This window comes from Haliotis rubra, unplaced genomic scaffold (assembly GCF_003918875.1).
Source record: "Haliotis rubra isolate DU_JTF1 unplaced genomic scaffold, ASM391887v1 Scf1641, whole genome shotgun sequence".
Classification (NCBI taxonomy): domain Eukaryota; kingdom Metazoa; phylum Mollusca; class Gastropoda; order Lepetellida; family Haliotidae; genus Haliotis; species Haliotis rubra.
In genome coordinates this window covers 19,393-35,644 of record NW_025765605.1, presented here as the reverse complement: position 1 = coordinate 35,644, position 16,252 = coordinate 19,393, and positions in this window count along the sequence as shown.

Genomic DNA, 16,252 nt, shown 5'->3' with positions numbered 1-16,252 from the left:
GGCTAAATATACAGACAATGCCTGTGAGGATATATACTTATAAACATAAGACACAAAAATGTCTGTCTGTCTCTGTCTGACTCTCTGACTGTGTAAGTCTGTTGTAATGAGTGAGTGAGTGAGTTAAAATGTAACGTCACATCGGCAATATTTCAGCCATATCGTGACGACTGTTGTAATGAGATAATGATTGGCTGACACTGCATAGTGACGATGATGACCTAATTTATATATGTATTCTATAAATATATAAATATATACTATAAACTATGTATATATAAGTGTCGATTTGTAAACCAGAGCATTTCCTTGAAATGGCGTGTCTTATGTCTTTACAAATCATAACAAAAGACCAGGATCTTCAATAATGGATGCCATGTTGACTTTATTACTGTCAATATTTGCAGCAGGATAGGCTGTCTAAGGGCAGATGTCCTTGTATGTTGCTGGAAGCTCATGTGTAAGAGCCAGGTGTTCCAGCGCTGAAACAGGAACATGGTAATATTCTTACACATGGAACGCAGCTTTAAAGATCATGTAATGTCAGAGAAGAGCGATTCCATTGGGAGTAAAAGGCAAATTATTTGAAATGAATTAAATGGATCACTGGTCTGGGTTTTGTACAAAGGCGTCTCGTAGATTCTTGGATATTATCAACGTTACAGCAATACCATATTATGAAGATATTTCGATAGATTTATGCAGTTCGGGATATATGAAAAATCAGAAAAGGCGTTGCTTAAGATGATTTCCGGGTATGTGTGTTTTGCTGGCTTTTTGGTTTGCTCTGAAACTGACCGCTAGATGGCATTTTTCTATTTATTATACGGTCAGCTTTGCCGTTTTATACATGCTTCAAAATTGCTTTATTATCAACACACTTGCCGTCGATGCGTGCATGCCGGCGTTGTAGTCGCACGCCACCTCGTTCTTCACGTAGTCCATTCTGCTGTCGGTGTAGTCGTCGCCCTGACCTGGGCCGCCCACCATGGCGCCGTACAGGGTGTGTGGGTTAGGGCCTTTGTTAAGCTGGGCGTCCCATCCACATGGCGCCGGCAGCATCGGACAGGAACTGGTTGAAGGAAGCATGGAAAACTTGCATGTAGCAGATAGACACGTCCATATCATAATATAAAATGTCAAAAAATTCCTATAAACTTTCATTTTCAAGAAGTGACCAGCCAGGTGAACAATATTGTTATACGACAACATTTTTATACGTGATGATGAAGTTTGTGATTAATGTGGAAGTTTGTTGCATTCCCAAACCATACATTCATGTTTCAGACATACAGTCACGAGAACAAGTATACATATATACAATGAACACTGAGAATGTACAAACTTCGCTCGGTCATGTGGCTTCACGGGAGGGTTGACACCAAATCCGACAATATAGCTCCTTCCGGTGTCTCCGTAGGCGTAATGCAACTGCGACATCGCCAACTTCCGGTATTCCTCTGTGTGGAGGCCGTTGTCCGCGGCGACGAGGGCGATGAAAGCCGTGTTGGCTGGAAGTGACATGAGTGACTGAATGGTGAGGCTCTTTAAACGGAATTAGTGTATTGATATACCACACCGAATATATTCACGTTTATTCAAACCTTCTGCTATACGACTGTAAATCTAGGTTTCGCTTAAATAAACGCATTTGTGAAACGATAAACAATTTGTAACTGCCCCGCTGCGCGAGATAGATATTATGTCCTTTAACTGATCGCTATCTGTGCAACACAGATCATACAAACATGATGTTACAAACAAGCATATCTTAGCGCTCCCCACTGTAGTCTGAACGCCATGCACTTGGGACATCTCCACCGGGAAGCCACATCGTGAACGTGTCCTCGATGTCCTTCTTGTATATGTCCTTCTTGGTCTCCTCATACAGCAGCATCTGAAGGACGAGGACATCGTGTAGGTAAAGGTTTAGGATCATCTGCTGACGTGTACGCAGAGTGGAGTGAGTGAGTGAATGACAGTCATACTTGTATAATAATTGAGTGAGTTAGTTTTACGCCGCTTTCAGCAAAATTCCAATAATGGCTCATGGCACGATGCACTAGAAATGGACTTTACACTTTGTACCCAAGTGGAGAATCGAACCCGGATCTATAGCTTGGCGAGGGAACCACTAGGCTACCCCACCGCCCCTCTCATTTCTTTGAATTTGTATTTCAGAGTATACTAAAACGAGCAACATGCACTGGTGAAAAATATATACACATATTCATTGCATACTGAGAATGTATCCACATGGCGACTGTTATCCATGGAACTAAATATGCCGGTGAAGGTTGATGATAATTTTTAATCATTTCATTCAGATTACATTATCCACACACTGGATGTTATATAATGGACCTGCATTCACCTATGACGGATGTAGAGGATACATTAAGACTGTATACCAGGTTTATATCCACGGAAACGGTAATATACTATTTACACTACCACCCCGTGATATCCATGTACTGTTCAAAGTGGCGGTAAATATACTAGGCACATAAAGAAACTGTGCATACAAAAATTTAAAATCTAAATTAATCAAACCTGTGTAGACACATAAGGATTTAAACTCAGAGATTAGTGACATGTATCCAACATGCATGCACGTGCCTCGTTCCGTGACGTCAGTGGGTTCGTCCTTGAGACGTGCTATACGTTGTTGCACGTGCATTCCGGGAAAGAGAAACAGAGCAAATGAATGCCACACAATACTGTCACTTTGGAAAGCTCAACCCCTGCCCCTTGCGATCGTTCAAACAATTAAACGGCTATTGAAACGCATAACATGCCAGGGCACACGTCTGCACAACGTCATGAGGCCATTGGGATGGTCCGTGGGGGGAATGTCTCAACGACAAGTGGCTGCACATTTCAACTGCCACCGGAACACCATTTCTGCACTGGTGAGACGCTACCAGAACACAAATGACGTCATCGATCGGCCACGTTCTGGACGTCCACGTGTAACAACGCCAAGACAGGATATATGGATAAGGGTGACCCATCTTCGCCACAGGTTTCAGACTGCAGTGATGACTGCCCGAACCATCCCAGGAATTCGCCGTATCCACCCCAACACAGTTCGACAACGTTTACGTCATCACGGGATCAGACCACGACGTCCCGCCATACGGCCTATCCTGACACAACGTCATCGACAAACTCGCCGAATGTGGTGCCGAAATCATGTCCGCAGACCCTTGTTTTGGTGGAGAAATGTTGTTTTTATAGATGAGTCCAGGTTTAACATTTCCCATAGTGATGGACGTCAACGTGCCTATAGACGCGTGGGAGAACGTTATGCACAGGCCTGTGTCTTGGAGAGGAATCGCTTTGGTGGTGGTTCCGTGATGATTTGGGGTGGAATAACAGCACGCCAAAGAACTCCTTTGGTGATTGTTCAGGGCAACTTAACTGGTGTGGGCTACAGGGATCAGAATCTTCGACCTGTGGCAATTCCTTTTCTGCAACGTCATGGCCCTGGGTTAACATTCCAACAGGACAATGCCCGCCCTCATACGGCAAGGGTTGCTATGGATTTCTTGCAACACCACAACTTTGACTTACTGCCTGGGCCTGCAAAATCACCGGATCTCTCCCCGATAGAGCATGTTTGGGACGAGATGGATCGACGTCTATGCCGTCTTCCTCATCCGCCAGATAACGTCCTTGACCTTCCAACAGAACTTGAGAGAATCTGGCGTGACATCCCACAAGCCTTCATTGCACGTTTGATAGGTTCTATGCGTCGTCGATGCACTGCTCTTCTCAATGCCGATGGTGGACATACCCGTTATTGAGCTTGTGACATGGTCGTTTGACCCCTGTCCCGCTTGTGGACTCGTGACGTCATTGTGATTGACTTTTCAATTGAAATTCTCCCGACTTGTTATGGTCTCAGGATCCCTCCATTAAAGTTTATATGTACCTTTGACATTGTTATCGTACTTATCAACTGGGATAATATTTTGACAATGCACAGTTTCTTTATGTGGCTAGTATATATAATTTGTTATTTCCAAACAGTTTCTTAAACCGTAATAACTGCAGAGTTGAAGTCGTTTGGAAACTTCTTGAAAACTCTTGCTAACATTACACAATGCCATTTAGAAAGTGGTCAAATCTAACATATGTACAAATTCTAGTACCTTGTTGGGTTGAGTCGAACCCACCCACCCCCTGTTGCTAACAGTTCCTTGAAAATCGTTTAAATCATAAACTTTTTTTAGAAGATTTATCCAATGTTTTTAACAAAATGAAGCTCGAATATATTTGATAACTGGTTCACTGTTGGTTTTGTAACCGCCCTGCTCGTGATATCACCCTCTCCGGATGTCATGAAAATAAACAAAAAACAAAACAACGTCAACAGTTCATCCTAACATCCCTCATCAACGCCAAAGACTGTCAGTAGAACAAACCGAGTCATTGTTGTCACAGACTAAAATATGTACCTGGGTTCACGACCTACCATGAACACCGGGTGTTACATAAATCTGCAGTCAGCAAAGCCTCGTCGTGGTCAATATGAAGTTAATGCTCCCGTCGCACTCTCATCCGGTTTGTGTATGCTGGAGGATAAGCTAAGCTGATATTAGCACAATGAGAGTAGTGTACCTGTGGCTGTCACAATATATGTCATTAACAGTGTGTTGATAGAGATACTCGATATTGGTCTACAGGGGAAGCTTGTTCATCCAGATGGTTCAATCCACTGCTGGATCAGGATGGCAAGTGGCTTTACATGTCTCTGAGCGTATTGACAGTTGTAGCACATGTACTGGTCTTTTGAAGAGACAGAACTCCGAGCCATGACCCAAACATACCCCATCGCCTATCAGTATCACCATACGCTACCTGTCAGCCATCACTGAGAACAAAGCCAGCACAGATGTCCCCTTTCCAGCGGCAAGGCTTTCAACACCCATCTGCGGGCCATTGTCACAAGCACCAACATCCGGGTATGAATTGGTCTTCAGAAACCCATGCTTGTCATAAGAGGCGACTAACGGGATAGGGCTCTCTGACTTGGTTGACAAATGTCATCGTGTCCGAATTAGATCGGTGCTTATGCTGTTGATCACTTGATTGTTTGGTCCAGACTCGATTATTACAGACCACCGCCATATAGATGGAATATTGCTGAGTGCGGCGTTAAACCAAAACCCAACCAACCAAACCAACTCTATTAATTCCATTACCAATCAGTGCTTATGACCGATCAGAATAATTTACTTGTGGCTTCCATTTGTATATTGTTATTATCATACAGCATTAATTAATAATTGGGTCAAACTTTGTCATCTTGTCACTTGTGTTTTCTCACATATACATATAGAAGCTCTTTTTGTACCCTATCATCCATTCACTTCTAAAGAAGTTGTTGTCCATAAAGTTTGTCTATTTTGTATCATTCATTCAGCTGATGAAGGAGAAAGAATTTAGTCCGAAACCTTGTGTTTCTTATATGAACGCAGTTGACATCCAAACAATGTATCTGATAAGTATGCACGTCCGGGATTTGCCACTCCCACACAAGCTTCTGAATAGATTTCAAATTAGACAACAACCAGCAACCACCAGCAACCACCAGCAACCACCAGATTCAAGAACAGAATGTTGACAATCCAGGGTATCGCTTTGTGACAGAGAACATATAAGTAGAATTAAAACCATGATGTGAAATGTTTGACCTCGCATGATTTTAGTTGATCTTGTCTGGCTGACCAGATAATACGTTATTTCAGTCCTGCTCTTGGGACAACATAACCCCTGATAAGATCTGACCTTGGTCTACAGCCCTCACAAAGATGGTGAACCTATTTCCTTTTTATACATCTCGTCTAGGATTGCTGGGAATTGACATTTGCTAAAGGTTAAGGTCACAAAGGTGGAAATTACCAGTGCATACAGGCAGAGATACCGACGTATAGAAAACGACCACCCATTGCAAATTTCATGATGTACATAACATTAACACTAAACGATCGATTAGAGTCTTATGCAAGAAGTGAACAGTTCATTCAATCAGTTAAAACTCAAGACAAAATACCATGCCTGTATTAAATGCTGTCTGGTACAACACCTAGGTAATGTTTGAAATTGTCAGGTAGGGAAGAGTGAGTGTCTATGGTTTTACGCCGCTTTTTGCAATATTCCAGCAATATCACGGTGGGGGGACACCAGAAATGGGCTTCACATTGTACCCATGTCGGGAATCGAACCCGAGACTTTGGCAGGCATGAAATAGCCCGCGCGACCTCCACACTGTTTACCTGTCAGTAACTCGTATCAAAATGAGAATAACATCGGTTCAGTCCAAAGTAATGAATATCTTTCAAATTCCATACTTCCATTGTTTTTGGTTGCATGTTGTATGTACCTAGATGGTCAACTAGATCAGTACCTTGACTTGTATTGAACCTGTATTCGATTTTGGTTTCCAAACAGCAGACTTATTTTTCCCTTTCATTCCAAAATTCTGCAAATCACCTGATTGACAAAAACGAACATAGCTGGGGCCTGCATGGGCCTTGTCAGGGTTGAGTAAATAGATAACGATGGCATAACTACAAGAAGGACTCCAGAAATTCTAATTTCGTCATATGTAATTATGCGATGTTATTGAGTGAGTGAGTTGGGTTTTACGCCCCTTTAAGCAATATTCCAGCAATATCACTGCGGAGGACACCAGAAAAGGGCTTCCCATAGTGTGCCCATGTGGGGAATCGAACCTGGGCCTTAGGTGCAACGAGCAAACGCTTCAACCACTAGGCTACCCCACCGTCCCGATGTTATTGAGAGAGAGAGAGTAAGCTGGAAATACCCTTTTGATCAGGACAGTTATATCATGGCATGTCCGTATGTGAGGACATATGAAACAGGTCACGGACCTTATCAACCTGGCGTATCCAACACGCACGGGTATAAGTGAGTGAGTTTAGTTTTATGCCGCGTTTAGCTATATTCCAGCAATATCACGCCGGGGTGCACGGGTATGATGATGACAAACCTAGAAATTGGAGGGAATCGAACCCACGAACAAAGGTTCCTGGATAATTGTGGCGCCATAGACGCCTGGATCACAGTGCCAGCAGTGTTGAGAGACAACAGTACATGGCTGTACAGGAGATCTGTCCCTAAACCAGGACTTGTGTGGCACTCACGGGTTTGCAGCGTAACATGTATGTCTTTTGGAATTTAAACATACTGGATATTTGTACCGTAGCCTTTTGGCAAGAAATTTGTTTCGTATGTCGGTTGTCTTCCTTACGTATCCCATTGCGGAGATGGTGGACGACATGGCGTGCGGTACGGATGTTTGTTTGGATTGGTGCCAGAACATGGCAGAACGTCATTTCATTCAACTTTCCCTACTGGGACTTCACCGTGCGTCGTCAGAGCCTTCTGTTCAACGTTTCAGGGTGGTTTCCAAATGCAAATGCTCATCAAGAAATCGAAACCAGAATTGAATTGCGAAATCACAAGAATTATCAACAAATTATGTTGGAACAGAAATACGTTGTTTTAAGGTTTACAATCACTAAGGCCATACAATGTGTCAAACAAGCGACAACACGGGTCCTCTATCATATATATATATATATATGAACTCAATAATGCAAAGAATGTTGATGCCTAATGATAACATTTGATGGATGAAGAATCTGATTGATCTAATACATCTTGCTGTTTGCAACTATGATCAATCTATAACACATTATCAGGGAACTTACTATTATGGGATGACTATTCAGGATTTCATCATCGCCTGCACCGTCTGCTGGTATCGTAACGACAAAAACTCACTTATACCCGTGCGTGATTGGCACTTCAATTGATAGTCGACGACCTGATATATGTCTGCATACTGAGCATGCCATGATATAACTATGCGGTCAGGGCTGCTTTCCAACATATCTCTCAACTGGACGACCAACTCGTTAGACAGATATTAACTGGAATATTGCTTGAAATTAGGCTTAACTCGCTCACTCAGCATCGCGTAATTACATATGACGAAGTGGAGTCATATGGTTATGCCGTCGTTACTGTTACTCTGACGAATGCGAATATGTTCGTTTTGTCGAGTGATTTGCGAATTTTGGAATTTGAAACCAAATCGAGAATACGGAGTTCAATACAGTCGTGCTGATCTGGTTGACCATCTGGAAGTACGTACGGCAAACAATGGAGTAATGGAGACGAAAGATATTCGTACTGGACGACCGATGATTATTCTTCGTTTTGACTTTGACAGGTAAACAGTGAAGGTCGCCAAGTCGGTTCCATAGTACGATATTAATGTCTACCGCTGGGCTCGAACCTCACTCTTCCTACCTGTTTAATTTCAAGCATTACCAGGTATTTTCAGGCAGCATTTAATACTGAGCATATTTTGTCTTGAAGTTTTAACTGATTGTGTTTGTTCACTTTCTTGCATAAAGATACAATCGATGTTTGTGTTAAATGTTCAACATCATTTGCGATAGTCGTCTTTACCGTCATTACTGCAGCTGTCGCTATTAATTTCCGCGCTGTGAACAGCAACAGCACAACTTAAAAATATTCAGCTGTCTGGGCAGATGTAAAGTGATGCCGTCTTTGAAACTTCATGGGCGGGCCAGAAACGGAACTGGCTAACGTGAACTGAATCAACTAAAATGCGATCTGAGCATTTCGCATAAAGCAGTTTTAATTCTGCTATGGTGCTCTTGATACTGAAAGCGATACCAATCGGCATTCGTTAATCTGGTGATTGCTGATGATTTGCTGATGATTGCGGTTGTTGATAAATTTGAAGTATTGGCTTTTGTGCGGTAATCCCCGGTTTATCATATGGCTGGATGTCGGCTGCGTTCGCGCAGGTTTCGGACACTGCTCGCTTCATCGGCTGAACCGAATGATGCAAATAGACAAACATGGACAGAAGTGAATGAATGATAGCAGAGGTACAAAAATTTATGTGAATGACGAAAGTTTGACTTATTGATAACGGCGATAGGCTGAAACAAACCGATACCGATCGATAGCACTGATTGTTGACAAATTAATGAAGTTGGTTTGATTGGTTGGTTTTAACGCCGCGCTTCGGCAATAATTCCATATGGCGATGCCGGACACCAAACAATCGAAGTGATCGGCTGGCACTCTTTCTAATTCGAACGCGATGACGTCAACCAGAAGTCGAAAACTCCGTTAGTCGCCTCTTATGAACAATGAGTCTGGTCATACCCGATGTTGGCGCTATTTTACGAATAGTGTTAACGCTATATCTGTGCTTTGTGCTGCTCGGTGATGGCTGACGTAATATTGATACTGACCAGGCGATGAATATGGTCATGTCGCCAATATAATGGGTATTACATATTCTTCGAAGTATCAAAACCATCTGATCGGCACGGTGGTGAACGCTCTGGATAACTTCCCCTATGAACCAATATCGTTGTCTCTTCGGCACTGTTAATGACGCTTGAAATGACGACGGCAAACACTTTCATTGTTCTTCCAATATCGGCAACAGCTCGCCAATACTGCCGGATGAAAAGAACTGCGTTTGAAAATGATAACTTCGCCATTGCGACGAACTTGCTGTTTCTTGTACGGTATTATGTTGAATCGTGAACTGGTACATATTTTTAGTCTGTGACAGCTCGGTTACTGACGTCTTTGCGTTGATGAGGATGTTAGAGCTGTTGTTTTGTTTTGTTATTTTCATGACGTCGAAGGCGACGAAACGAAGGCGATTACCGCCAACGGTATCAAATATATTCGAGCTTCATTTTGAAGCGCATTGGATAAATCTTCTAAAAAGTTTATATTTAAACGATTTTCGAACGGCACGAAATTGAGTTCGTTAACCAACAAAAATTGCTAGAATTTATTGCATATGTTACGTTGTTCACTAAATGGCATTGTTTGCTGTCGACCAGCGAAGTTTACGGTTTCAAACGACCAGCTCTGCGGTGTTTAGCTGTTTGAAAATAACAATTATATATACTAACGCCGCATAACTTTGTGCGTGTCGAAGTATTATCCCCAGTTGATACGACTAACTTTAATGATAAAGGCATATAAACGTAAGGAGGATCTGAACGCGAAGTCGGGAGAGGTTCAGTGAAAATTTTTAATAACGTCACCCGAGTCTGAAAGCAGACGAATCGACGACATGTCTGGCTCAATAACGGTATATCCACCATCATTAACAACCATCGACGCATGTATCAACGTGCGAAGAGCATTGAATCAATCACCAGATCAAGTTCGACGCAGATCAAAATTCTCGGATGGCGTCGTCCATCTCATTTCTATCGGGGAGAATCCATTGTTGGTATTTAATGAGAATCGAAGTTGTCGGTGTTACTGAAATTCATGGCAACCCTGCCGTATGGCAGTGTCTGTTGAGCTTGTTCTGACGTGCGAAAGAATACGAGGTCCTTCACCCGCTGAACGCCAAAGGAAGTTTAACGGCGTTATTCCGCCCCAATCATCGCGGAACCGCCGCAAAATTCTCTCCAAGAACACGAACTTGCGCAACGTTCGCCACGCGTCTATACCCGACGTCATCACTATAAGGGAAATGTTAAACCTGGACTCTCTATAAAACAACGGTTGCTCCCGCAAACCAAAGAATGCTGGACTGATGACTATAAAGAATCAAACTGCGCTCTTTGAACGTCGTGATCTGTCCCCGTGACTGTTGTGTACGGCGAATTCCTGGATATTTCGAGCGGTAAGATCGAAACCTGTGACCGAAAATGGTCACCCTTATCGCTATATCCTGTCTTGGCGTTGTTACGTGGACATTCGGCCGACGTCATTTGTCGTTCTGGCTCACCAGTCTCCGGTGGCGAATTGAAATATTATACTGTCGTTGAACTTCACGGATACGTGCTGAACCTACGGCATGTGCTGCGGACTCATCGCCGTTTAGTGTTTGAACGATCTGAAACGGCTTCAAAATGTTTATTGTTGATGATGACATTCATTGCTCATTTCTCTTTCGATGCGTGCGGCGCTGCTGCCAGCGACGTCGTGCGCCACATGTTGGTATGTCGCTAATCTCTGGCTTTAAACTCGCGTAATATTTGCAGGGGCTGACAATTTGGGTACGGAAATTTTTGTGCACGTTTTGCCTATTGTACAATGACATACACTGGCTGGTGAATAGCCGCGAATATTGATGTTACCGTTTCCGTGGATATAAACACCGGTATACGATCTTAATGTCACTCATCCGTCATGGAAGTGAATGCAGGTCGATACTCCATGGCATCCGAGTGTGTGAATAATGGCTCACAGTGAAATGATTAAAGTAAATGCGGCGCTGTTCACGTAGTTAACGATCGCCGTATTGGTGCATTCTTCATTGTACGGCTGTTTATCTGACCATCGCCAGTCGCATGTTACCGCTGGGTTTTAATTGCTGCTCTGAAATACGGAATTCAAAGAAATGAGGAGGCGATGGTAACTAGTGTTCCTCGCCAGCTTCCAGCAGATGCTCGCGGGTTTTAATGCTGCATCGTGCCATGAAGCCGATATTGGAACTTTTCGCGTAAAACAACTCACCGGTATACTGGCTGTGACTTTGTCATTCGCCACTCGCCCGCGCACGTGCATTCGGCAGTGATCTAAACCTTTACTTTTTACGATATATAGTCCTTCGAACTGCTGCTCGGAACATACAGAAGACGTCGAGGACTTGCGTTCACGTGTCGTGGCGTTCAGGCCGGTGAACGCCGTTCAGCTAATGTAACATCGCTGTTTGTGATCTGTGTTGCTGAATAACCCCGTCGGTCAAGAACATAATGCTCTTTTGTATTCCGATTACAAATTGTTTATCGTTTCACCAAATGCGCGTTTAAGCGGTACGGTCTTATGGCAGAGAAGGTTTGAATAAGCGTGGGGCTGTATTCGTTATTGATATATCGGCTACGCTATTCCGTTTGAAACGCCGCCATTCGGTCGCTCGTAATCTTCCAGCACGACTTTTGTCGCGGCGGCTTCCACGAAGGAATACCGAACGGTTACATTACCGAAGGAATGACCGATAAGTTTTATTCCGTGGCTTCACATGACTGGTTTGTGCGTTCTCGTGTTCATTGTATATTTATGCTTTATTTGCTCGCTGTTTATGTCTGAAACATGAATGTATGGTTTGAATGTGCTTCCATTAACAGGCTTCGTCGTACGTATAAAATGTTGACAAGTACTAATGTATTGATTCACCTGTTGATCACTTCTTGAAGTTTATGAATTTTTGACGACTATGTTATGTTATGGACGTGTCTGTCATTTTGAAGTTTTCCGTACTCGCTTCACTGTCGATACTAACTGCCGGCGCCGTGATGGGACGCTAATGGCTAAGGCCCTGGCTGCGGCACCATTTGGCCGTAATGAACTTTGCATTAATGATGCGACTGGCGCCGGCGTACGCATCGACGACGAAGTGTGGGCCGATAATAAACGATTTTGAAACGTATTATGAACGACGAAGCTGACGGCAAAATATGAAAATGAGCAGGCTTTCGAACGCATACTGGCTCCTTTCGATTTTCGTTTCCATATCCTATCGATATCTACGTGACCGATATCGGGAATGCAATTTTTCCGCAATACGAAACCCGATGATCCCATTTAATTCATTTCAGCACCAATTTTGCTTGCTCCCAGTAGATATAAGCTCTTCCATTACATGATCTTTAAAGCTTGCGTTCCACGTAATCGGGAATGTTATATGGGCGCTGAGCTTCCGCAAATAACATACGGAGACGTCGCCATTGACGATGACGATCGCATGGCGTCAGTCCTGATCTTTTAATGATTTTGTGAGACGCCAGACACGCCATTTCGGGAAATATGGTTTACAAATCGTTTGCTTCTATGCATGGTTTATATGTTATGTGTTTATGGAATCGTATGAGGTGGATTAAATCGTCGTCGCTTATGCGTGTCGGCCAATCGTTATCTGCGGTGGAATACTGATGGCGTTACATTTGGCTCGCTCGCTCACTCGACCCGGCGGGTGATCGAAGTCGGGCGAACGAGCAATTTTGATAATTTATGTTTATGGTATGCTAATCTCACGGGCGATGTTGGCTAATCCCGATAGAAGATGCCAGGCGTCTTTGCCGGAATCCAGCGATCGATCGATCTGATTCGTTTTTATGAAGTTCTTGGTTGTGATCAGCAGCACCGCTGAGTTTAACGGGCGGCGTTTATAACCAGAGTCATTATCCGGGTTCAACGACTTGCCGAAGGCGACCAGGCCAGCCGAAACGACTCATCGCCGGACTTCGGTTCGAATACGTGAACTTTAATGATATTGAAGCCCGATTTCTGCATCAATGATGTTCAGACTATTGCTGGCGACGCAAACTCGGTCGGTGGCGGCTTACGTGACATATGCGTGCATTCCGCATGTCGTTATACTGGCTTCGTTTACGCCACATGAACTGCATTCTACTGATAGGTCCTTGCCTGCTGCCTGCCACGCGTATTCATGTGCTGTACGCCCGGTACCTAAAAACGATTATTGATATAGTGAAAACGACGGTTTAACTGAGAATACGATCTGGCGCACTGTTCTGCTGTTGCTTGCTTCTACGCACGGCACTGAATGTTTATGTTAACTTCGGTGTTGTTTCGCTGTTTTGTGATCGAAGAAAGCTGGCGTCGACTCCGTCATATGCGCCCATAACGAATTTATTTTCTGGCGACGTGTTTCATTGTTTAATATCGAATTGTTATCTAAAGTCGAAAGATGATAATAATAAACCGTATGTAATTTAGATTCGGTGCTCCTCGAAGTATGCAACATTTCGAAATGGCTGCATGCCTTATGGATACAAACTGCGTGTTGCTTCTCCATCATACGTCACGATCACTGTTTATATTCAAACATCATTTCGCTTAAACTGGGCAGCCCTGTAGATGATTTTAACTGAAACCCTTCATGATGACCAAACTGGTTTCATACCATTCCATCGTTACTGCGGCGACAATGGTTATTCATAAATATGATGAGTCGAACGAATAACGGCAGTGCAACGATTACCCTGAAGGATAAAGGCTGACGTGTTCGCATACTGTCCTCGCAGGCGACGTTAATGATCTGCGCTGCTCGTTCTGACTTCGCTTTATTCGAGTGAGGACGGTTATAACGCTTTAATGAACGATGTTGTCGAGAACTTGAACGGGGGTCGAGTTGATGTTTGAAGGATCGGGTATGGGCAATCATGAAATAACTTCGTTATCGATATGGTGGTTAATGGCTGACTTTGTTTACGCGATTTATCCGTTTGCTCAATTTAAATTGGAATATTGATGAACGACAGATGGTCATATGACTTCCTTTCCTCACCAATGATGAAGAACTCTGTAACCTGGTATCAACTGCATCTGTACCTTCCCTGTTAATTGACATGAACATACCTTCTCAATGATGGTGCGTTATTGGTATGGTCAAATACCCTTCTGATTATGAACTTCGTGATGAGGGCGAAGGTATGAATATTGTGTAACCTGCAGCTTCTATCTATTGATGAACTCGTCTGTATTACCTTTCATGCGTTGAATATGAACTGCATCTGTAAACACCTTTCGATGGAGGCGGTATGAACATGTTAAACTACCTTCCCCTGTGATGAGCGCGGTATGGATGACGCAGCTACGTGATGAGGGCGTTGGTATGGTTTAAACTTGCAACCACAATTATTGGCGTTCGAATCAACGGCAACGACTGATGACGGCATCCGGTGCGGTGAACAACCCGCTGTTGCGCCTCTGGACGAACTTCTGCTGTAAATCATTGCCGTGGCACTATATTATCTTTGCGGAAATTTGAGGACGCGAACGAATCACGTGAATGGATGGGTGAAGATATCGGGGGTTGATACCTGGAGAAAATGATAACCAGGCGGTCGGTATCAATGGTTTCTTCATTTCGGTGCGCGCATCAGATGGGGCCTCTTGACATATCTACGTGGAACGCCGGTAATGACTTCGGCTGTGTTCACTGCCGTATTCGACGAGTGACGCCAATGAGCTGCGTTGTTGCCGGAATCGAATACCTTTCGGCGTGACGACGGCGATTTGGCAATAATGTCCTTCAAATCATATTGATTGTACGATGAACGGCTCATCGGGCAACATTGATGATCGTTGTAAGGCGAATGTGGTCATATCTTCGATATCAGTTCGGGCGTAACATTCATTAGCGGTTTCTTTCGAGGGTTAACGTTCAGCGTGACTATATACCACTTACCTTTATGATCGCGCGACACATCACCATCCGCGATCGCAATTTTCATTTTTATTAATAAAGAAGGTGTTGATCGGTGGTACGGTGAAGGTGGCATCGATTTTACTCTACCGTAACGCCGCCGTATTGATGGAAGCCCGCAAAGTAGTGTTAGGCGGAAGGACTGTTATCGGTGGCGTGCTGGCTGTATGATGTTTCCCCACTGCTTTGTGTATTGTTGTATCGAGTGCTGATCGACTAACATCGGTTGTTGTCGAATTAATATATTGCGTGCTGGCTCATGATGATTCTATTCAGGTGTTAATCGATGATCCCCATGACTGGTGTCGAATGAATGCTGTTTTGATATTTCCCCGCTATGGTCGATTATCGATTAATCAACGCGACGGCGGCATATCGATTATTGTCGAGGATGATATCGGCGCGATATTGACTCTGATGTTCCCGCTGGATTCGAGTCGATATTGCTGATCGATCCCCGCTATGGTCGGTTGTTATTATCGAGAATTGATGATTAATCCAGCTGGCATCTACATCGAGTGAGCGGCCCCACTGCTGTGTGTTGTTAATGTACGTATGGCATCGATGGCTTACTGTGAGCGAACTGGTGAAATGTGCGTGCTGGCATCTGATGGCTCCACTGCTGTGTGTTGACGCTGTCGGGGAATGAATGCATGCCAACATTATCTGATGACTTCCCCGCTGCTGGCTGTTGCTGTCGAAATTGAAAATGTTGCGCTCTGATAATGCTTTATTGGTGGCATCTGATGTTCCCCACTTTTAACAGTGAGTTGTTATCGAGGCAATGTCGCCTCTGACGGCACTGCTTTATTCTCATTGTATCGAAGTGGAGCTGTACGTGCTGGCATAACCACTGCTGATAATGACATCGGTATTTGCTGGCTATATTGGTGAGATGAAATAACGCTGGCTCTCTGATATTTATTAATGATTGTTATATAAAGGCAATCCGTGCTGGCA